Genomic DNA, 23,617 nt, shown 5'->3' with positions numbered 1-23,617 from the left:
TTAAAATTTTAAAGATTTATTCCAGTAAACGAGGCTAAAACCTCTAAATTCATTCTTTCAATAGCTTCGATTGACCTGCAGATTTGGGATTAAGCTTTGTTCACCCTCTAGATCAAAAGTTATGAGGTAGCGTGAAAAAATTGTATGCATCGTCCGGGAATCGAACCCGGTCCGCCCGCGTGGCAGGCGAGCATTCTACCACTGAACCAACGATGCTCATGAATGTTGATCACATTTGATAACTTAAGTGTGGCAGAGATAAGTTAAGTGTGGTAGATATGATTAATAGCTCAAATAAGGAAAAAATTAGGATTCTTATATATTTTTTTCCAATTATTTTTGTATCAAACAGTTCAAAAATTTAACTTAATAAAGGTTAGAAAAACTATCTCCAACATAAATTAGAATGATTCTCAAACCATAATTAGACAACACAAATGTATTATAAATGTCGCGATTAGTAAATAGAAAAGATTGATTCTCTGTAAAATCACTTAAAATGACTTAAATGTTTTATTATTCAAAATGAAAAAAGAAATTATCATTATTATTTGACACAAAACTATTCTTTAATGAGTTGGCTTGTGTTTGTGTTTACATTTAGCAATAGGCAAGCAGCCTGCAGCCTGCAGGCGACCTGTCTCTCTTACAAGAAGTCATTCTGTTCTGTTCTGTTCACTATTGTCCCCAGGTCCACACACATACATAAGTTGTAAAACCACTAATCCATATATGAATATAATTCTCAAGTAGATATGTACAGATATCTTGTGTGCTGCCATGCCATAGCAAATGATTTTTAAGGTATGAATCTTTGTATTTGTGATAAAATAATACAATACAATAAATACACAATGAATTTTATAATATTTTCAATGTTCAAAAACTTATACACATTACATTAATGCCGACAATCATCGTAAATGTCATCATTTTTATCACTGTAGGATATAGATTTTGGCAAATCAAAATCGTTCAAATCTTTTTCGAAGATTCGTAAATTATAACTAAAGACTAAGTGGATGCCTCAAGTTTGTTGCTTGGGGCAAATAACTTCTTTCAAATAGCCGCAATTTTGCAAAAGTTCCTTTTCGTTGATAGAAGGTATAACGACATCCTTACTAACTAAGGATATTTTCAATTTTTTTTGTTTTGCATGACTAGAAAGGTTGGAATTGTGTTAACCAGAATACGCCCTTTTTATTTACCTTCCACTTTATCAGGCTCTCTATCTTTTGAAGTCCTACCTACATCTTGGTCCTTATTTTTCATCAAATAGACTTTAATTTTCACAAAACAAACCAAGTACTTCACGAGAATCCGTTTTTTAACTCTAATATAACTGTAATAACAGCGAACCAAATTTTATCAATTTTTGGTCTTGTAATTGATAACTTTGATCAAATTCATCGTTGAATAAAGACTTATGGCTATGTAAAAGCTATTTGGAGTTTCGCAGCAAAACTATTAATTTGACTACTTTTGATTAAAAGTAAGACAAATTTCCACGAAAAAATTCCTTTTTTGTGTTAGTTTTCGCCGGCTAATTGTTTTACTCTTGGCTTCTGTTTACGTTTAATAATATTATAACAAATTGATTATGAATTATGAATTTGATAGGCGTATAATGAATTTAAAGTCAATTTTTATGACAATATTAAAATATATCGTTACGCGTAAAATGATCCCTTTTATATTTATTAAAATGATCTCTATTTTGTGTGTAAAATGATCGCCCATCATGTAGCGGGTCTTGACTGTATTGATTTAGATGATTTAACCAGTGATTTTTGTGTTTATACTATTCGCAATGAAAAAAAAAATTGATAATTTACGAGAACTGTTTGGTAACAAACGCAATAGGATCATTTTACCACCTATTCTTACAAGGTCGGTAAAACAATCCCTTTTGAGAAACGTTAAATAGTTCCTAAAATTTGAACAAATCAAAAGAAATTGACATGCTAATATTGCAACATTTGAATAAAGAAACCACAAATATTTCGACGTTTTACATATCTCGAATAGTTTGACTATAAATTGTATTTTTTCTAAAGGGAATCATTTTAGGGCACCTTCCCCTGCCCCTATTTGACATTTTATTACCCCGACTATACAATGGCGAGGGTTATGTGTTTGACCGGTATGTATACAAGGTGTTCTGTTATTAACTGCAGATCGTTGGCCTACAGAATAAGCTCATGAAGACGAAGGAAAAAGTTAATTACCACTTTTGGATTTGATCCCTAATTTGGGCGCTACAGCTATGACAAAAATTGATAAATTGGAAAATTCACTGACTATCATTCGATAACCAGTAGCCAATGATAATCAGTAGATATTAGTATCTATCATTTAATAATATTCGTTTACGTTAAATTAAAAACACTCCTTCTGTGATGTTATTTGTTTTTTTACTAATGATCTAATGTTTTCTTGCAAAAATATAATAATAATAAAAAAAAAGTGGGAATTGACCAAACCAATGAAATAATATAATAGTTTTTTTTAAATGTTTTTTTCAAAATAATATAATCCAATTGAAATCAGTTCATATCCCTTCTTTAGTTGAATATTATTAAATGATAGATACTAATATCTACTGATTATCATTGGCTACTGGTTATCGAATGATAGTCAGTGAATTTACCAATTTATCAATTTTTGTCATACCTGTAGTACCCAAATTAGGGCTCAGATCCAAAATTGGTAAATAACTTTTTCCTGTGTCTTTATGAGCTTATTCTGAATGCCCACGATCTTCAGTTAATAACAGAACACCTTGTATATGTTCATTTGTTCCCTCCTAGCTTCTAAACTACTTATCATTATTTGACAAATGAGGTATTGATAAAAGCGTCTTGATCTTGGCTTCACATTAAATTGAATATGGCGCTCTCTAGAGGACAAAAAGTCATGAACTAAATAAATTAAAGTTCACATTGGCATTGGTGTAATCATAAACAAATTTTAAAACAATTTATATTAAAGAATTTTAAATATTTTTTTTTTATTATTTTTATTACATATATATATTTATCAATAACAATAATTATTATTATTTCTTATAATAAACATACACTAATAAAAACAACAAAAAACTGTTTATTATTTAAGAAAAATAATCTGCATAAATTATTAAATAAATCTTTTCAATCTCATGGGTAGAAGACTAAAAGAGAGAAGTTAATATTTAGATATAAGCAAACACTATATTAATTGAATAATATAAGATTCAAAATTAAATATCTTTTCACAAAAGTTGTATATTCACTTTTTGATAGAAAGTTGTCGTTTTCATTTCGAATAAACAAAACTAAAAACTTCATAATAGCTTTTCGTTTATAGGTTTTTACAAAGCTTTAAAATAAGTAAGTTCCAAGTCTGTAATAAACTGTAATTGTAAGTATTTAATAATTCACGAATTAAAATCACTATTGATGTACAATTAGGCTAGTGTAGTTACGTTTTGAGAGAAATAAAATAAATCAGGCAGCAACTTAATAGAAATGTTGGCTTGGGGTTTAAATAACATTAAAAAACAATTAAACTCAAAACCCTTGGAAATGGTGAAATGGAGTTGATTTTATAGCAAAAAAATGTTCAACAGAAAAGTTGTAAATAATAAAAAATTGAAAAACTTTTGTACGGGACTTTTTTCAACATAACTTCAAATTTCCACAGAAAATCGTAAAAAATTGAATTTTTCGTTTTAAATTTTTTCTCGCTCAAAAAAAAAAAAAAATCAATTTGCATGAAAGTGTATCTTTTTTGTTACCTAAAGATTAAGCATGGATTTTTATGAAACCGAAAAAAATATTTTTTTGAGATTTTTTTAATTTTCCGTTAAAATTGCTCATTTTTTACGGAAAACTTTTTTGATTTTTTTTTCGATTTTCATACTCTGTCTGGGCTCATTTGAACCGTTGAAATTCCTACTTTAAAATGATCCATCTCTGTTTTTGGTTTATTTTCCATTAACCCGCTTAGAATACAGAATAACCAAAAAAAAAAAAAAAAAAAAAACGAACGAAATAACTCAAAAAAGAAAAGAGATATCAAGCTGAAATTTTTAGAACGTGCTCAAGACATAAGAAGTGACTTAAGAGTAAATGAGCTACACAAATGAGATCAATTGGGTCTTGAATTCGTAGAACCCATCATGTAAACTGTTAGAGATAGAATAAAAGTTTAAATGTGACAAGTGTCCCTTATAAAAAAAATAAACAACTTTTGTATCATTTTGTCGTTAACATTACTGTTTACCCGTGAGAGCGAACATTGGACATTGAATAAATTGTAAATGAATTGAATCGGTCATTTCAAAAACCTCTTATGTCATATTTATTCCAACATGCTTTTTTGACTGAAAATGTACCTATATAAAATATAAAGTCAGTATTGACTTACGGTTTTATACATGACAACTATTAATAAAATATAATCGATCGTACAATATACTATGATTTTTGGGGTTTGATGACACAGGCTAATTAGTTTAAAACATGACTATTGTTTGATGGCACAAACTACTGGGTTTAATGCATGACAAAGCACTTGTCTGCAAGTGATTATTAACAAAAAGATACTTCATCAGAAGTGGGTTCTTATGATGATGGTTCTTATGAATGAAAACTCTGGAAATGGGTTGAAGACCTCGCACAAATAAGATGTAATCTGCATTTCGGTCAAACTTTTTCAAATTTTGGGAAATGATAGTTTAAGTCATTCTGAATAAAAGTTCCCATGGTCACAAGTCATGAAAATGACAGGATTTCAAGTTATCCCTAAATTAAAGTTGGAAATTGTACTCATTTGTATAAAAAAATTATTGTAATTTAATTGTATTGTAGAAAATATTGATCTTAACACTTCATATTATTGATCCACTGAACATTAAACACTGCTTCTTCTTTGAATAATTCGTAACATATTCTTAAAAAAAAAAAAAAAAAAAAAAAACAAGAATTAAAAAACAACACCCTTACATTAAAAAGCATACGTATGCATGTAGTTATACATATCTGTATATATATTAGCCTATACCTACACACATAGGCATGTATTATACACATGAGTACATTTTCCAACTTTAATTTAGCTATAACATGAAATCCTGTCATTTTCATGACTTGTGACCATAGGAACTTTTCTTTAGAATGACTTAAACTATCATTTGCCAAAATTTGAAAAAGTTTGACCGAAATGGAAATTACATCTAATTTTAGCGAGGTCTTTTACTACACTAACTACTAAATATTAATAGGTGTTATTGATGAGTACCAAATTTATCCTTTATTATTTACACTTAGCATAGTAAACCGTAAAAAAAACACAATTACAGAGAATTATTTTGTTTGTTACCTGTGTATTTATTTGTAATAAAACATAGTGTTCCTGTACTTATACAACTAAAAGGTATACAATGCATCTGTAATACTGTTTATGGAGTAGGTACATGTACTTACAATAACTTCCTCCTTCTCTGTCTTTTAGTCACTATCCTTTTTACAAAGTAATAATTATTTTTAAAACCTCTCACTAATAAGATGTTCTAGTAAGGTGTATATAAACATATTTATACCGGTACACTGTTATCGCTTCTCGGCTCAATGAGCTAAGATCAAAGTGTAGTGTCTGTTCTTATCAGCTTAATATCTGGTATGTCTCGCATTGCGAGACCAGTATATTAAACTATTATTTGGGACATGGTAGATTGTTAGGAGCTTGCTCCTCTTCTACCGCGGGTCGACCCAGTGTTGCAGTACAGCTGGGATTGGCCCTTTTAAATTAATCAATAAATAATACTTCTCATAAAATATTCTTCAAATCTTATACCGGACGAAATATTGGAGTAGTAACCTGGATGACGAAGTCTTTATGAATAGCATAGATCATGGCTCGGTTGATGGTGTCGGATACGATCCGCGCGAAATATCTGGTACGTCTCGCATTGCGAGACCAGTATATTTTAAACTATTATTATTTGGAGCATGGTAGAATGTTAGGAGCTTGCTCCTCTTCTACTGCGGGTTGACCCAGTGTTGCAGTATTACTGGGGTTTAGCCCATATTAATTAATAAAAAATTAGTATAATATTCAAGTCAAGTTAAAGTTACGGATTCACGAATTAAACTGAATAAATTCGTTCATTATGTTCTCTCTAAAGAGAGAAATTTATAAAATTATTTAAAAAAAATTGTTTTTAAAAAATCTCAGATTTATTTGAAACAACTCTTTCTAATTTGTCCTAACAGGAAAATTTCTTTATATAAATCCCCATTTTAATTCTTTAAAAAAATTTACGTGGTATTGTGGAAAACGTTCCGACTTCTTTCTTGACTTCTGTTTATGGTTTGCATAGCCCTTAAAATGTATAGGGGCTGGTTATTCTTTACTTAATAATTCTGTTTGAAATTATATTTGAATTTGGAGAGTTTAGACACAAAATTTGAAATTTCCTTTCATAATAAAATGGAAATATTTATTATAAGTAAAAATATATAAAATAAATTTTATAGCTGAATACAAAAATTTACTGGGTCAGAACACCATGGATGTGGCTCCTACAGGCCATGTTCACCACGGCTTGTTTTTTTTAAAGATACCTTTTATTCAATTTTAAGTCCTACAACTATTATATCATGTGTGGGTTTTTTAAATCTTTTTTAATGTGCGTTGTAGTTGATATTAATGCAGTATATAAGTGTGTTGGTTTTTAAACCATTAGGAATGGTACCTTGGTGTATACCTTTTGATTAAAGATTTGAGAATGGTATCTCATCAGTTTAGACGAGTCAAACAAGAGTATGTATCAACTGGCAACAGAAATAATGCAAGTACAAGACAGAAGCCATCATATTTACCAAACGAAGACCCACCCTCAATCATCATATATATGTCAATGACGAACAAATACATTGGTCGAAGTACGTCAAATATTTAGGAATACACCTAGATTCAAAACTAACTTTCACTAAGCACATTAATGAAGTAAGATCGAAATCTTTAGGAACTATTAAAACTCTATTCCCAATATTTAGCTCTAAATCCATCTTGAGTGAAAAAAATAAACTTCTTATATTTAAAACTATTATACGACCAATCTTGACATACGCTGCTCCTGTTTGGAGTAGCACTTGCAAAACAAATTTTAAAAAAATACAGTCAGTCCAAAACAGGGCTCTAAGAATCGTTGGAAATTATCCACGATTTTATAGCTCAAGAATCATTCACAAAGAGCTGGACCACCCATATCTAAAGGAGACAGTCTACGATATGACAAAAAAAATTTTTGAAATGTCCTCTGTCCACGAAAACGAAGAGGTAGCCAATATCGGAAACTATACTAAAAACGATTTATCACACAAGTATAAAAGTTATAAACATAGAAGAACTAAGCATCTACTATTATAACAAAATTCAAATTTTAAATTTCATCATTCTCAAAATAAATAAATATCAAATTCACTGATAGCTTTCTCAGATTTGTTTCAAATGATACATTTACATAAGAAGTAGGGTTTTTTTATATTATGTTGCACATCCTTTTTTCCCTAAATCTATCCTTAAGAATACATTGTAAAAAAAACATAAAAATTGTTAAAATTAATACGTAAAACAAAACTTGGAATATACCAAAGATAGCAATAAGAGATGGTAATAGAACATTGGAACATCTACGAATATTTGTAATACTTAATTGTAATATTATAATCTGGCAATAAATTCTTTTTTATCTTTATCTTTTTTAAATAATGCAAGTATCGAATTGGAACCCATTGGTAATTTTAATATTTATGGGTAAAAATTTCTTTAACGAAGAAGGGTTTTTAGCGGAAATCGAACGCAAAATTTATCAATTTGAATAAAAATACAAGTGTTTTGTTAATCGAGTAGCACTCGGTGGTAATTAGAAATGGAACGGGAGAGGGGAATAGTACATAATCGAATATGATAATTTTGTTTTTCAGTGACTTCGGAATGACGATGTACCTGGCTCAGTAAATAAAAAAAAGAACAAACAATTTTTTCATTGTTGAGCCAAAGATTACTAGCACAAGAGATAGACAATGTGTCTCGGAAGGGAACAGAAAATAATTTCTATTGATATTGAAAATCTCCTCTCAAACTCCAACGGTTATGAAGTCACTAACTTGTCAATCCGAACAAAACAATCAAGTTAAATATTTGCGTTATTTTTACGTGCACGATGGCATTCTTCCTGATGAAAACTGAAAATTAATTGTCATCAGTAAAAAAGTATTTTGAAAAAAAATCGCAATACCCCTTTCAAATTCTTTTCCTGGGTAAGGACCGACACATATTCCTCGAGAATTTTCGAACTTAAGTTTATTTAATATGAAGAAAGCTTTTATATATTAACGCACTTGTCATTTACAAGAAGTACTTAACATACATATTTGACAAAAAGTATAAATTAATTTTTCTCGCCCCCTGACAAAACTTTCGTCCCCGTAATCCGTGCATTTTTAGTGAGACAGATACTTCTTTTTTAACACGCTTATATTAGCTTCACCTGTATGTATGTATGTATGATGTGTATGTCTCTCTCTAATATCATACCCATCCATTAATGAGGACAAGTTATTACCGATAACCATATACTACTTAAAACAAGCTACAAAGCGTGGTGTTTAAACTATTCTCTGACTTTTAATTTAAAAAAATATTATAAATAAAATTTAGTATTATTCGCGTAATTAAAGATTATTTTATGAGAAGTATTATTTTTAGATTAATTTAAGAGGGCCAATCCCAGCTGTACTGCTAAACTGGGTCAACCCGGGGTAGAAGAGGAGCAAGCTCCTAACAATCTACCATGTTCCAAATAATAGTTTAATATACTGGTCTCGCAATGCGAGACGTACCAGATATTAAGCTGATAAGAACAGACACTACACTTTGATCTTAGCTCATTGAGCCGAGAAGCGATAACATTGTACCGGTAAAAATATGTTTATATACACCTTACTAGAACATCTTATTAGTGAGAGGTTTTAAAAATAATTATTACTTTGTAAAAAGGATAGTGACTAAAAGACAGAGAAGGAGGATGTTATTGTAAGTACATGTACCTATTCCATAAACAGTATTACACATGTATTGTATACCTTTTAGTTGTATAAGTACAGGTACACTATGTTTTATTACAAATAAATACACAGGTAACAAACAAAATAATTTGCTGTAATTGTGTTTTTTTACGGTTTACTATGCTAAGTGTAAATAATAAAGGATAAATTTAAATATTCATCAATTAAATTTACTTGTTTTTCGATTAAATGCATTAATGACATATTTTAAAGCCTGATTTCCTCCAAAAGTTTTCGAATAAAGGGTTTTAAATAAGAAATGTTAATTTTTTATAAGGATCAACTTTCTAATTTAAAGTGTTTTTCTATATCATACTTCTTAGGATCTAAATAGGGTATTATCGTTAGTCAAAAATAAATCATGAAATTTGAAAAAAGTTAAAATTTATGTAAAAATATATTTAAATATTCTGATTTCGAATCATAAAAGCACATTTTTCTTTAAAAATATTAAAATTAAAAATCGTAATTTTTAAACTGTACATCACGTGACCTAAAACGCGGGTAAGCTCTGCTGTGATGTCATAGCGGTATGAGTCATAGACCATCAATTAGTTCAGTGTAGACAGCTGGGTATAATATATACATAGTTAATATGTATTTATATTTATTATTATCAGATGTCTTGGAATATATCTGTCAAACTTAGTGACACCCATATTACGCCATCAAATTGGATGCCCGCGTTTTTGACAGTTTAAAATAGGTTTAAAATTTAATTTAAATTTTTGGCAAGAAAGCGTGTGTATTTTTCCGAAATAAATTTTTTGTGGCTTTTTAGCAAAATCAACATTTTGAAGTACTTTTTCAAAAATAGTGGAATACCCTATTCCTCACGGGTGGACCTGGTTAAAAATTAATTATATTAACTTTAATTCAAGGTTTTGGACTTGATTGCTCTGGTTTTTAGAGACAGGACTTTTTACTTTATAACGACAGTATTGCTTATGGTATTGGTGAACTTAAACAAGGATTTCTTGCCCAATTCTAAACTCTGTGCATTATTTATATAAACTATGCATTATTTGAATGAATATGATTAAGAGACCCACCAGATGACCATACATTTAAAAAGCAGGTAAAGATAGATAGATATACAAATAAAACAAGTATTATTTTAGTTAGACTTTGATGATTGTTGTTGTGTTATGTGTGTATAAAGTGTGGGCGTCTTTTACCTATTTAAATACATTTATATGTTAAACAGACAAGGAGAGACTTTCACAAAAATTATTATTACATGTAATTTTTTTAAATTTTATAGATCTACATAATTATAAATTTTAAGAAATATACAAGTTATATTATGACAGACACGTGGCGTGGATATGCATTTCTATAAGTTATACAAATATAATTATTACACTAAATGGTAGCAATTATCTATTATCAGATTTCAACTAAAATCATTTTTCAATATCACTATTCATTCATTTATTAATTAAAACTAGTGCCTTGGAATCTTTATTTACATACTACAGTAGAACCTCGATAACTTAAACCTCGGTAACATAAAAACCTCTGTTACTTCAAAAAATACTATGTTCCCTTCCCATCAGAGCCCAAAACCTCTATAACTTAAAATACGCAACCTCTATAACTTAAATAAATAATCTCTGTATAGGCCCTCAGTAACTACATAGAAACATGTACATACCTCTATATTAACTAGGGTACATAGAAACATGTACATACCTCTATATTAACCTTTACCTAACATAGACCCTTGATAACTTAAAACCTCTATAACTTAAAATATTTTGTGTTTCCCTTGGACTTTAACTTATCGAGGTTCTACTGTATAATGCTATTTTACAGAATTGGGTGGCGCTAATGTTAGCATTAAGTCTTTCTATCAATAAAGACCTTTTTTAGTTCTTTAGTTCTTTAGTTTAAAGTTTTTTATTTTTTAGAACCTGTAAAATCGAGCTGATTGTTCGAGACAGTTCTTCGACTCAAGCTATCGTTGTTAAATAAGAAAATAGATGGATATACATTCATAAACAGTGTTGCCAGAATAGTTTTTCTAAAACCGGCCCATGAGCAGCGCTGAAGTAGCCCAATCATGGATGGTAATAAATAGATGAGAATCTCAGAATTTCAAATATCTTTTTGTGTCAGACACACAAGTCACACATTTACGCATGCGCATTTTAGCGCGCCAATCATAAAATATTTCTGATAGCGATAATCGATTGGCATAATTACAAATTAAATAAATTGATCACTTTTCATAATATAAATTTTTAATACACGAGAAGTCGACTTTATTACAAAATAAAATTCATATTTCTGAAAATTAAAAACAGTCCAAATGGCTATTAGCCACCGACAGAAAAATTTAATCGCCAATAGACAATTGAAATAGCCCAATCTGGCAACACTGTTCATAAACAACGCACTTTTCTAAATCAGCCGAATGCATCGTTACTAACTCATTTGCTCTTTTTTTAACTACTTCAATGTTTAAATTGATCAAATTTCTGTACAATTGTCGTCTCTTTTGAAGTTCAATCACAAGTCCATAATCAGGGCCGGATTTAAACTTCTGCCGCCCTGAGGCACTGAAAAAAATGCCGCCCCATCATTGAAATATCACTAAAAAAGTTATGTAGTTTTGATATCTTATTTTTTTTAAATTATTCAATTTTTAAGAAATTCATTGACTAACTAAATTTTATTTATTTTTAAATGCAAAAAGAACTCGAAAACGTTCTTAATTTTTCAAAAAAAAAACCAAATTTAAATTTTATGATTCCAGCAAATTAAAAAATCAAATATTACCATGTCAAATCTTCAAAGAAATGAATTAATTAAATTATTTCGAAGATAAATTTTCACTTAAGGTGCCAAAATTATGATTTACAATATTTCGATTTGACAAAAATTGTAAAGTCGAATTTCTTAAATTATCTATTAAATGATGTATGATTAATTAAAAGAATAAAAATTTTCTATTGAGAAATTTTGATGACAATAACAAAATTTTTTTCCACTTTCCAAATTTTGCCGCCCTGGGCACTAGCCCCGACTGCCCCTAGTGTAAATTCACCGCTGCCCATAATTACTATACTGTTACTCTTAAGGTAGTTCCTCCGCGACCGTCCAGTCAAAAAGTTTTGGACTAATACTATCATTCAGTGCATTAACTGTGCTATGACTATTATACATATACCATATATTATTTTCACAAGACTGTAGTTCCTCACTAACAAATCTTCTATACGTATACACACACATACTATGATATATAACTTTACCATTAGTTATTATATCCTCTCCATAAAAAAATATCGCTAAAACGAGTTATTTATTTAAGTTTTTTATCGAAACTATATGGTAAATAATTTTTATTTTTATTTATATATTTTCTAAATATAGTATTCTACATTATATTAGTTTTTCATAGAGATGGTGGACGTCATTCATTGGTAAATAAATATAATATTTGTAAATTTGTGTATTTTTATACACTTCTCCCATGTACACGTACAAATTGCGTCACTTTTAATTGCTAATATCTCATGTATGGCATGGTAAATCATCTTCTAATTTTAACAGCAAGTGTATTATGAATTAAATATTTTATATTCTGAGTTTTGAGAAATTCTTGGAATATCACTTTCGTGTAGGTACTACCTTAAGTAAAAGTACTCTTAAGTAGTAATATCTTCGGCAGATTCATCTGCTGTAAGCTTTCTCTTCCGTATCCTCATTTGTGTTCTATTTCTATTCTTTGACTATTGAGAGTTCCAAAGCTTACTGTTCAGTGTCATTTAAATTTTCTTTGTTTACTAAATTTTTTTTATCACTTCAGGTGAAGCATTCTCACTACGCGCAGAAAAGTAAAATTGGTTTTTAAAAATCTTTAGAAGTACGCAAAATATGAACGTTTAAAATTCCTAATTAAATAAGGAGGAACATATAGGTTAGTAACGTTCTTGTCTGATATCACCATAGAGATACACATAAAATACATATAAAATTTTGTTTTGCTAACTTCTTCGTTTTTTAATAAATTTTAATTTCACTTTAATTATGGCAATTTTATAGACAATTAATTTTATGTTTGTTAAAAAACTTCTGCTCAGGCGCCCCTTTATAACCTCGCGCCTGTTACAAAGTTTTGTTGTATAGTTTTTATTTCTTAAATCGTTCGAAGCTGAACTCTTTTTTCGAATTCCAGGGGAAATATTGCATAAAATAAATTTTTTCCATGTTTGTCTTAAAAATTTTAATTATATCTGTAAACTACTAGACTTGTTTTTTTCTTTTCAATTATTATTTAACGCAGTCGAGTTTTTATTTTTTATATTTATTATTTTTTTCTTTAGTTAGGATTTTTAAATAGCTATTCAATAATACTCCACTTAACATAGTTCGTTGACTTTTATTTTTTTTCTTTCACAATATGTCGTCTGGTTGTTCCCATACTGAATTTTCATTGCTGCCACGTCTTTAAATGATATTCACAATATTAAGACAAATCGATTCACATAAAAATCATCAAAATCGATCTACGCGTTTGGTCTCTAGTCTGCTGCAAAGGAACAAGCATACATAAGAGCATATATCAATAGTTCGTTTTGTAGTGAACCAATAAAAAATTACTTGTAACAAAAATTGTTACAATTGTTGAGTTTGATGGAAGACATGATCCTCTGACTCATATTGGGCCTATTTGCATTAATATCCAATTTAGATTCTAAACGGTAATAGATAGAATAACATTTTGATTTAGAAAATTGATCCCCATAAAAAAAAACTAACAATTTTTGTTACATTTTTTCGAAAATGTTAGCTTGCAACTTGAAGGTTATCTATAATTTTAGGTCAAAGTCATGGACACAGGTTAATGTCCTCTATTGTCCTTGAAAACTTTTGGCTAAAGCATTTTTCCATAATTTTCTTACGATTAAATGCAATAATGACATATTGTTAAGTGGGATTTCCTCGAAAGGTGCCGATTTTCGAAAAATGGTTTAGGTTAAAAATGTTTTTTTTTATGAGGATCAACTTCCCAATTTAAATTGTTATTCTATCTCTTACCGTTTTGGATCTAAATTGGCTATTAAAGAAACCCGAAGAACTAGGTCCAATCTGATGTCAGAACATGATGTCCCCCAAAACTCTACAACTTTACATGGTTAACTGCAAAACGAGTATGACAGAATACATCCGTTTAGAAATGCATCTAAGCGAGAGGTATTATATACATGTGCTGTAAGACTACAGATACCAAAAGACCTTCTATTGTATGCATGCAGAGAGTGGGAGTTTTGTTGCATACTCCAACGTCTTCCAACTAGTGTTCAATACATGTATATAATACCTCTCACTTAGATGCATTACTAAACTGATGTATTCTGTCATACTACAGATATGTATATGCCTAGATGGTACAAACACACATGGTATATTAAAATGATATATATATATATATACACTGATACACACATTACCACTCATTTGTACCATGTAGTCGGGTATAAATTAATATTATATGAAAACAGTATACTGAAAGAACTGATTGATTAATTATATAATTTGTACACAAATTTGAATACTACTTATTACTGGTCATGATATAAATAACTTATTAAAATCTAATTTATTTTTATTACTCCAATAACCTTTGATCTAGGAGAAATCTACCAGAAATTAATATTATTGTGTGTTCATTTTTTAATATTTTAAATATTGTAATTGATACAAATTAATTTATTCATTTCATGCTGCATCAATTTAACTTTAAATTTGTTCAATTGCGTAGTTTAAAATTTATTATTATTATTCCAGAATTTTCAGTATCAATTATTATGCCATGTTTATATCAAATATACATAGTATATTAAGTTTAGTGCCAAGTTTGTAACGCTTAAAAATATTGATGCTACGAAAAAAATTTTGGTAAAGGTGTTCATAGAATCACCTAATTCGTCCATTTCCGGTTCTCTGTCCGTAAGCACGATAACTCAAAAACGAAAAGAGATATGAAGTTGAAACTTTTATAGCGTGCTTGGGACGTAAAAAGTGAGGTCAAGTTCGTAAATGAGCAACATAGGTCAATTGGGTCTTTTGTCCGTAAGACCTATCTTGTAAACCGTTAGAGATAGAACAAAAGTTTAAATGTAAAAAATAAACAACTTTTGTTTGAAACATTTTTTTGTAAACATCACTGTTTACCCACGGGGGCGCTAATTAGGTGCAAATTTTATAGTATGTATTAATATGGGAATATCAGTTATGTTGGGTGGCTATTTAAGAGTGGAAATATTTTTTTATTTACGTGACGTCAAAAAACAAACGATTGCACCATCAACACTGTCTATACATGGTATTTCAACAATTAACTCAGTCAATTGTTTATTTTCACTTGTTTTTAATTTATATATAGAATATTTCAGGAACGATGGTGAATATTCATAGTACTAATCTCTATCTATAAACACCAAATTTGAAAAATTCAAGTAGAAGTTGAGAAAAGAGAGCCATTTCAGCTATCTTTTTAACCCGTTTCGTTAACGGACTTTCCGAATTCGAACGCAGTTTAGGATATCAAGTTTTATCCTGACTGGGTAATCAGAGTGTTATATTCAGTACCCGATTCCAGATATTTGTCTATATTTAGTTTACACTGTATGCATCATATTAAAAACATCAATTATAATCGAAGAGACCATGATGTAAATAAATATCGTATGCATGATTAAAAGTAAACAACAAAAACAAAAAGTAATAATATTAACTTTTAGTTTATAATATTACAATCAGTCTGAAAATTCAAAATACAGTTTTAAGTTTTCCCCCCTGTCGACCCCTGTCCTCATGACTGCCTCCGATTTTTTTTGCATGCATGTACGAGGTTTATCGAAAAAAGTAAATTTTGTTCAGGAGTATCTTTATTTTTAACTGTATCGACAATCCTCCAAAAAACTTGATTCTAATTGAAAACTACGATCAGATATCTAATAATTCACTTATCATGAAAAAAACAGATTCTGTTATTTTTACTAACACTCTTTACTTTTCTCTATATTAGCACTTATAATTTATGCCTACATATCGACATTAATCTGATGAATGATTAGGGGCCGTTCATAAAATACATCACGCTAAAATTAGGATTTTGACACCACCTCCCCCCGGTTGTCACACTGTGTCACACTTTCTGTGACCCCCCTATAAATATTACGTCACAAAAACTAAGCCTAAGTTTTTTTGATAAATAGTACACAAATTTTTATATTAAAAAATATTAATTTTTTTTTTCCAATAAAATTTAAATAAATTAACAAAATGCTTTTTGTCAATGAATGCTTTTAATCATGACAAAAAATGAAAAAAAAATAGCTGAAAAAAATTTTTTGATAAGCCGCGAACGTCACATTGTCTTAGACCCCCTGCCCCCACTTGCCACATCTTGTCACACTCAACAGAACCACCCCTCCCCTTGATTGCGAATGTATTTTATGAACGGCCCCTTAGTACGAGAGTCAGTACCCAAAATTTATGCCTATAAATTAACACAATGAAATATACTCCAAATGGTGCATACCATAGACAACTAATTATGACATAGATATGCAACTCCAACATGTTTTATCATATGAGCTATATGAGCTCCAAAAAATTGGAGCTCAAAACAATGGATGTAACAACAGTAGATATTTTCTAAATTAAATAACATAGGCAATGACTGACAGAAACGTTGTATGTAACATATAAATTTGTCTATAGAAAAGTCTATGGTTTCTGTGGAAAATTCTTAGAGTGACCTTTGCTTATATTCTCTAAGCAACTTGTCTATCTTCGAAATTTCTATCAATCCTCGAAGTGTCTGTAACAGATTATTAATTAGGCATTAAAAAACAGGGCAATAAGAAACTAAGGCGTTCACGGGTTTTTATTGCGTTCAATAGGTTATTAAAGAAGGAAAAACCGCGGAGTGTAGAGCAATTAGCTATATGCTGGATAAAGCTTCTTCTGAAATAAATGTTGAAAATCCCCGAAAGAATAAATAAGTCTTCAAAATAATAATTTATTAATCGGAATGATATTTATATAAATTACGTTGTTATAGTAAATGCAACGACACAGCTTTCATTAATATATGACATATCATAAAATTTCAGGCCATATATCCTATTAATTAACAGCTAACAGAAAGATGTGTCCGTTACAAGTGCTAATCAATGAGAGGGTGGAAATTTAAGATAGGGGGGAAAAGCACAGGTTGTGGTTTTTCCAAATATCTCGTAAATTAAGCCAAATTTCAATAATATTTATATAAAAAATTTTGTAGAGAATTTAATTTTACATCGGATTAGTATTTTTTAAAAATTAAAAAAAAGTTTTCATACCAAAACAATTGAAACAAACAGGAAAAAAGTGACAAAATTTCGCTTTTTTGGTTTTTTGCCTGTATTTTTTTTTTTTGACAGAGATAGGTATAGGGAAAGCAAACAAAAGAAAGTAGAAAAATGTTTTTGGTTAAAAATTGACCGAGATATAGCCATTTCAACCTGGCTTTTTTTCGCATTTCGCGGCTATGATTCCAAGTACTAGTTCCTTTAATGTACGGAAACTGAGCTCCAGGTTCAACCCAAAATTTCCCCGGAACTATCCACCTCTACTCTGTGCATCTCTTGTGCTATCAAGGAAGGTGCTAAGTTTTCTGGAGACATGACCCAAAAAAAGTTTTTTGGATCGAGGCACCACGACAAAGGCCATGCCTGTTTAGATCAAACAATCGGCTAAATGTATATAATAACAATAATTTAACTCATAGTCATCTTAACAAAAAAAACGAATATATCTTGTTCACTTATTAGAACAGGTGCTGGATGGGGTTGAGTGTGCAAAATATGAGAACCACATTTTGTCAATTGATTCCTGATCAGAAAAGCTTATAGATTAACATTGTGAATCTTGCCAGAAACTATATTGGTCCAATTTTGGTATACTCCCCTCCACAGAAACAGTTAAATGACATTTTTTTGAACCAAGTAAAAGTTAATCTTAATTCTATGGGTTATTGAACGTCAAAAAGGCTCTTTGTGATTATTTAGTAAACTGCTTCGTTTTCGACATATTAACATTTCGACATTTAATGTTTGGAAAAACTCCAAAAAGGCCATTTTAAAAGCTGAAAAACGGGTCTTAAAATTATATTTTAGAGCCTATCAAATTCTAAAATAATGCTTGAACATCCTTTATGAAGCTCTGAAGAAAAATTACAGATTCTTTAATTCTAAAGCCTCAATTTTTAATTCTTTAAAGATATTATAATTCTTATTAATAACAGTAAGACTGAAATATTTAGTATCTCTGTCTTACTCATTGTCAGTGTTGTCAACTTAGTAGTTTTACCACTAAAACTAGTGGTTTTTTCTACTATTTTTCTACCTTTAGTGGCAAATAATTTAAATAATTTAATATTTTAATATCATTTCTGGCAATATTATTGCTCTCTAGTTGTTTTTTAGTGGTTTTCTATCGCCTGTTTAGTGGGCCTTAGAGTTGAAAGTTGGCAGCACTGCTCATTGTTAGTAATGGGAATTAAACATCTTCTTAAGAATTGAAAAATGAGCCTCTAGAATGAAGTAACCTGTATTAGTCTTCAGATCTTTATTAAAGGATGTTCAAACATTATTTTAGAATTTTTATAAACTCTAAAATCTAATTTTATGCCCTGTTTTTTTAGCTTTTAAATGGCCTTTTTGGAGTTTTTCCAAACATTAAACTTTTAATATCTCGAAAACGAAGAAGTTTACGAAAAAATCACAAAGACCCTTTTTGACATTAAATAACCCATAGAATCAAGAGTAACTTTTTCTTGATTCAAAAAATTGTCATTTAACTGTTTCTTTGGAGTGGGGGGGGGTGTATGCAAAAATTGAACCAATAGGGTTTCTGACAAGATTCACAATCTGTATAATCTATAAGCTTTTCTGATCAATAATCAATTGACAAAATGCGATACTCATATTTTGCACACTCAACCCCACCCAGAGCCTGTTCTATATAAAAGATCAAAAATGTTTGAATTCGAATCTAATTAAATTACTAGTATAGTTATTTATTTCATTTATTTTTATGTATCAAATTTTTATTGTTATCCTAGTTGCTCTCTAAAAAACCGGCTTTCATAATCAGTATCAATTTGTAAAAAAACAAAAAATCACAGAGGATTATTGAAATAAAATCACATCATCATTGAATATAAACTTTTTTTTTTTATATATATATAATATGAGACCGACCAAAATGTTAAATTAATTACATAAAGACGATTGAATCAAAAACTTGATCACAAAAATCAAATAATTGTTTAAATGAGTTTTATGAAACTCTTCAAAAATCAATAATACAAATAGAACTTGAGTTTTTGTTTTTTTTTTTTTTACTTTAAATTTAAGATTTGTTTTTTATAATCCTAAAATTACTTTCATAGTAGTTGTACCATTGTAAAGGCGAAATTACACTAACGCAACTTTTAGGCAATAAGTAGTATGTGACATTGACGCATGATACACACAGTCATTCAATAAAATAACACAAAGCCACAAAAACTATCTCTCCTGGCTGCACAGTCGATTACATCATCGCTTGATATAATTCAACGTGTCTAATAGTGTCGTCGTCAATCCAACAATCAACGGATCGGGGCGGCTTGTAGCGGGCAACATTTAATAGATGAATGACAAAACTACGCATTTGATTGACGATTACCATAATTCGAGGGAATTATGGAATAATATTATTCCCTTGATTACCATAATTCCCCCGAATTATGTAATAATAAAATCGCCGAATACAAAGATATAATAATTAAAATGATAAGTTGAAACAAATATCGGGTATTATAGTACGCTGATGTAGGTAAAAATAATTAGTTTCTTTACTAATTTATATAAATAGAAATTTTACAGTAATGGAGGTAAAAAAACTCAAGAATTTGCGGTCAGTATTTCATCGCGACTACAAAAAACTTCAGCCTACAAATACTCGGTTCAGATATTCGAAAAAGATACATAAGCGATGGATTGCTAGCACCCGTGGCCAAATAGCTCAATGGCACTCACAATCTCACACGAGGTATTATTGCTTCCAGATTTTTTTCAATCTATCTACATTTTTTAGATATATATATATTTTTTTCAAATTCTTCAGAAATTGTGAGAATTTTTCTCATCATGCCGCCAGTGAAGGTGTAATCAAAAAAAAAAAAAAAACTTCTGAAATATCAAACCTATTCGCGTACTTTCGTTAGTTTAATTTAAGTCGTACTCAGTAAATTAATATGGTGAAATTAGTTAAAATGAATTTAATTATTTAAATTATTTTTCTGCTCTAATATTTTAAAATTCTGTTGAGATTATGATTTAAGGAAGTTCCCTCACCAGTAATAGAAAAAAATAAATTAGTAGAAAATGATCCAAATTTTTAGTATGTTGTAGTTAACGATACATATTATTAAATCAAAAAAAAAATTTGGGTATCTTATCGATCAATTAAGAGAGTAATTAATTAATTAAAAATACACTAAATAACGTAGCATGATATGATAATGATTATGTTATTTACTATATTTTTAATTAATAAAAACTCTCTTAATTGATCGATAAGATACCCAAATTTTTTGTTGATTTAATAATATGTATCGTTAACTACAACATACTAAAAATTTGGATCATTTTCTACTAATTTATTTTTTCTATTACTGGTGAGGGACCCTCCTTAACAAAGTTAAAGAATATTTAACACACGAAATATTTTACGCATGTGCAGAACGCGTGAGTAAGGGTATTTTCCCGAAATCTACATCAGTATACTTACCAGTAGTAATAGCGTCATGAATCAGGCGCCATATTGTACCGGTAGTATGCTTGCTATCATATTGTGCTGATGAGAATAGTGTGACGGATAAATATTTAGCCGGGCGTGTTTGCATTAGATAGAATATCAATCAATACATAGATAGTATAAAACAAAGTCGCTTTCTCTGTCCCTATGTCCCTTTGTATGCTTAAATCTTTGAAACTATGCAACGGATTTTGATGCGGTTTTTTTTTAATAGATAGAGTGATTCAAGAGGAAGGTTTTTATGTATAATACATCCATATTATAGTAGAGTAAGGGGTTGAAATAGGGGTTGAAAGGGATATGCTTCAAAAACAAAAAAAGTTGTGCATCGATTAAGCTAAAATATTGACACGATATACAACCAGCTTCAAAGATCTATTGTTTTTATCTACTTTTAACCTTCGGAGGGTAGAAAGGTGTAGCGAGAAAGTGGGAAGGAATTATCGAATATTTACAAATATACCTAAGTGGGGTATCAAATAAAAGAGCATGACGTGTACATTACAAAACTGTTATCCCACGCAAGGAAATGTGGAGGGAGGGGTGCAAGTGGGGATGTTGCCCAGCAAAGCGGGTAGTTCACAGCTAGTGTGGAATAAACAATAATTTTATTAAATTGTGTGTTTCAACAACAACACTCCAATTTTCGTAATAGCTGTTACCTCCATTCTATTGAAATACATTACAGTTAAAATTTGGTACTAGCCCATGCATTTTGGAACAAATCATCAGTATGGCGTTAATTTCTTGCATCATTATCATTGGCCAGTATACTGATGTATATTACGGAAAACACCCTAAATCTCTCAACACGCGACTTAAGATTACCGAACGGTTGATGATTAGCGAATACTGACGAGTTAAAACAGTTTGTGGACTTGTTAACGAAGACAACAAAATCATTTAGGACTTGTTTAAAATAAATCACACATAAAAATCATCGTACCTATATAAAATAAATAAAATATAATATACCTCTATTGTTTATAATAAATTGTATAAAGTATTTATTTTGTATGTGCACAAAAGAGTACAAAAAACCAGAAGTCAAAATGCTTATTATTACAGATTCCAAACGCGTTTTCGATGAATCTTTGACGTCTGTTCATTTGTATATGTATTTGTATTGTGTTGTGAAGCTGCATTGACTTAGCTTAGCTATGGCACTGGTTGCTGTAGCTTTAGATATCGTTTGATACCCGATCTCACATGTGTGTGTTTGTAACAAGCAACATACGTAAGTTTTGTTACTGCTTCTGTTATTGCTTTGCTGCCGTCTTTTAACAAGAAAATATTTTTCAGTGATTCACTTTATTAACTTCCTGATAGGAAGTTAATGTTTTCATCACAAATTACTAGATCGAAAATTTTGAGATAACTTTGTAAATGTCTGTGTGTAGAATACCTTGAATTAAACTGTTATCTTCCGAAAAAATAATCAAGCGATTAGAAACGATTTGAATCCTGTTAGTCGCAGAAACAAAACACTAAACACGGTCAAAGTTCGAAAAATTTGAACAGTAAGTGGGATTTGATTGCGGTTTTGGGCATACGATTCGCTGAAGCGTCAGGAAATTTTGTGACCTAAATTGATTTATAAGAAATTAAAAATTTGCAATTCGCATAAATATGCATTTTATAATTGCAATTTAAATTAACCGTAAATAAACTAAATTCACAATTTGGTTTATAGTGATGAAAATGATTCCAAACTTGTTACCCGGGGTCGCTGAGAACGAGTATGACGACAGAATTGATCTTCGAGGCACCCTGGGTACGACGGGCACCTGGTACCTAATACTCAATTCTGTTGCGATATTAGTGTTTAGTGACCCCAAAAACCCCAGAGTAACAAGTTTGGAATCATTTTCATCACTATTAACCGAATTGTGAATTTAGTAAATTTACGGTTAATTTAAAATGCAATTATAAAGTGCACATTATTTATGCAAATTTCATATTTTTAATTTCTTATAAATCAATTTAGGTCACAAAATTTCTTGACGCATTAACGAATCGAGTGCCGAAAACCGCAATCAAATTCCACTTACTGTTCAAATTTTTCGAACTTCATGTCTGCGACTATCTTTGGGTTTACTAATTACGATTCTGTTATTTTGCAACGGATTCTGAGTGGAGCTTAACTTAAGGGAAATTTGAGTTTTTTTAGTTATAGGCTTTTGGCTCATCCCTTCCAGTGCCAATTTTTAAAGTTTTTAGTATACGATCTTACATTTTTGTTATGTCGAAAAAACAAATTATTGCAAATCCGTTCAATTTAACCGGGTTTCGAGGTTTGGAGTTTTTTACATATAGAAGGCCCCTTCCATAACCATCCCATTATATTAAACAATTCAATGAGGGAGCAATAAGCAAATGAAAAAAGGAAATTTTGCAGAGAAAAACCCAAAATTTAGAATTTCTCAGTAAAATGGTTATTTTTATAAAATAACAAATTTGTAGAAAATAATTTTATTTCACAATTTATCATCATTTTTCTGTAGTCTCATATTATTTTCAAGGATAGTTGGAATTTAGGGGAAAACGCATACATTTGTATATCCTGGATATATGAAATATGTAAATATCGTATACTAAGTTTAGTCCTAAGTTTGTAACGCTTAAAAATATTG

At 29.8% G+C, this 23,617-nt stretch overlaps 3 non-coding genes and 1 pseudogene across 3 annotated transcripts; 2 read left to right on the top strand and 2 right to left on the bottom strand.

The window, feature by feature from the left end:
* Positions 1-145: 145 nt before the first annotated feature.
* Trnag-gcc lies at positions 146-216 on the bottom strand. The gene has a single exon. It is a non-coding gene; the product is annotated as a tRNA-Gly (tRNA).
* Positions 217-5,596: 5,380 nt separating this feature from the next.
* LOC123301923 lies at positions 5,597-5,790 on the top strand. Its single transcript, XR_006535479.1, has one exon. It is a non-coding gene; the product is annotated as a U2 spliceosomal RNA (small nuclear RNA).
* Positions 5,791-5,908: 118 nt separating this feature from the next.
* Positions 5,909-6,076, top strand: LOC123301899 (annotated as a pseudogene).
* Positions 6,077-8,762: 2,686 nt separating this feature from the next.
* LOC123301924 lies at positions 8,763-8,956 on the bottom strand. The gene has a single exon (XR_006535480.1). It is a non-coding gene; the product is annotated as a U2 spliceosomal RNA (small nuclear RNA).
* Between the last annotated feature and the right edge of the window lie 14,661 nt (positions 8,957-23,617).

Source organism: Chrysoperla carnea, chromosome 5 (genome assembly GCF_905475395.1).
Source record: "Chrysoperla carnea chromosome 5, inChrCarn1.1, whole genome shotgun sequence".
In the NCBI taxonomy this organism is placed as follows: domain Eukaryota; kingdom Metazoa; phylum Arthropoda; class Insecta; order Neuroptera; family Chrysopidae; genus Chrysoperla; species Chrysoperla carnea.
Note: the sequence above shows the minus strand (reverse complement) of the source record. Positions and strands in the feature narration are given on the sequence as shown.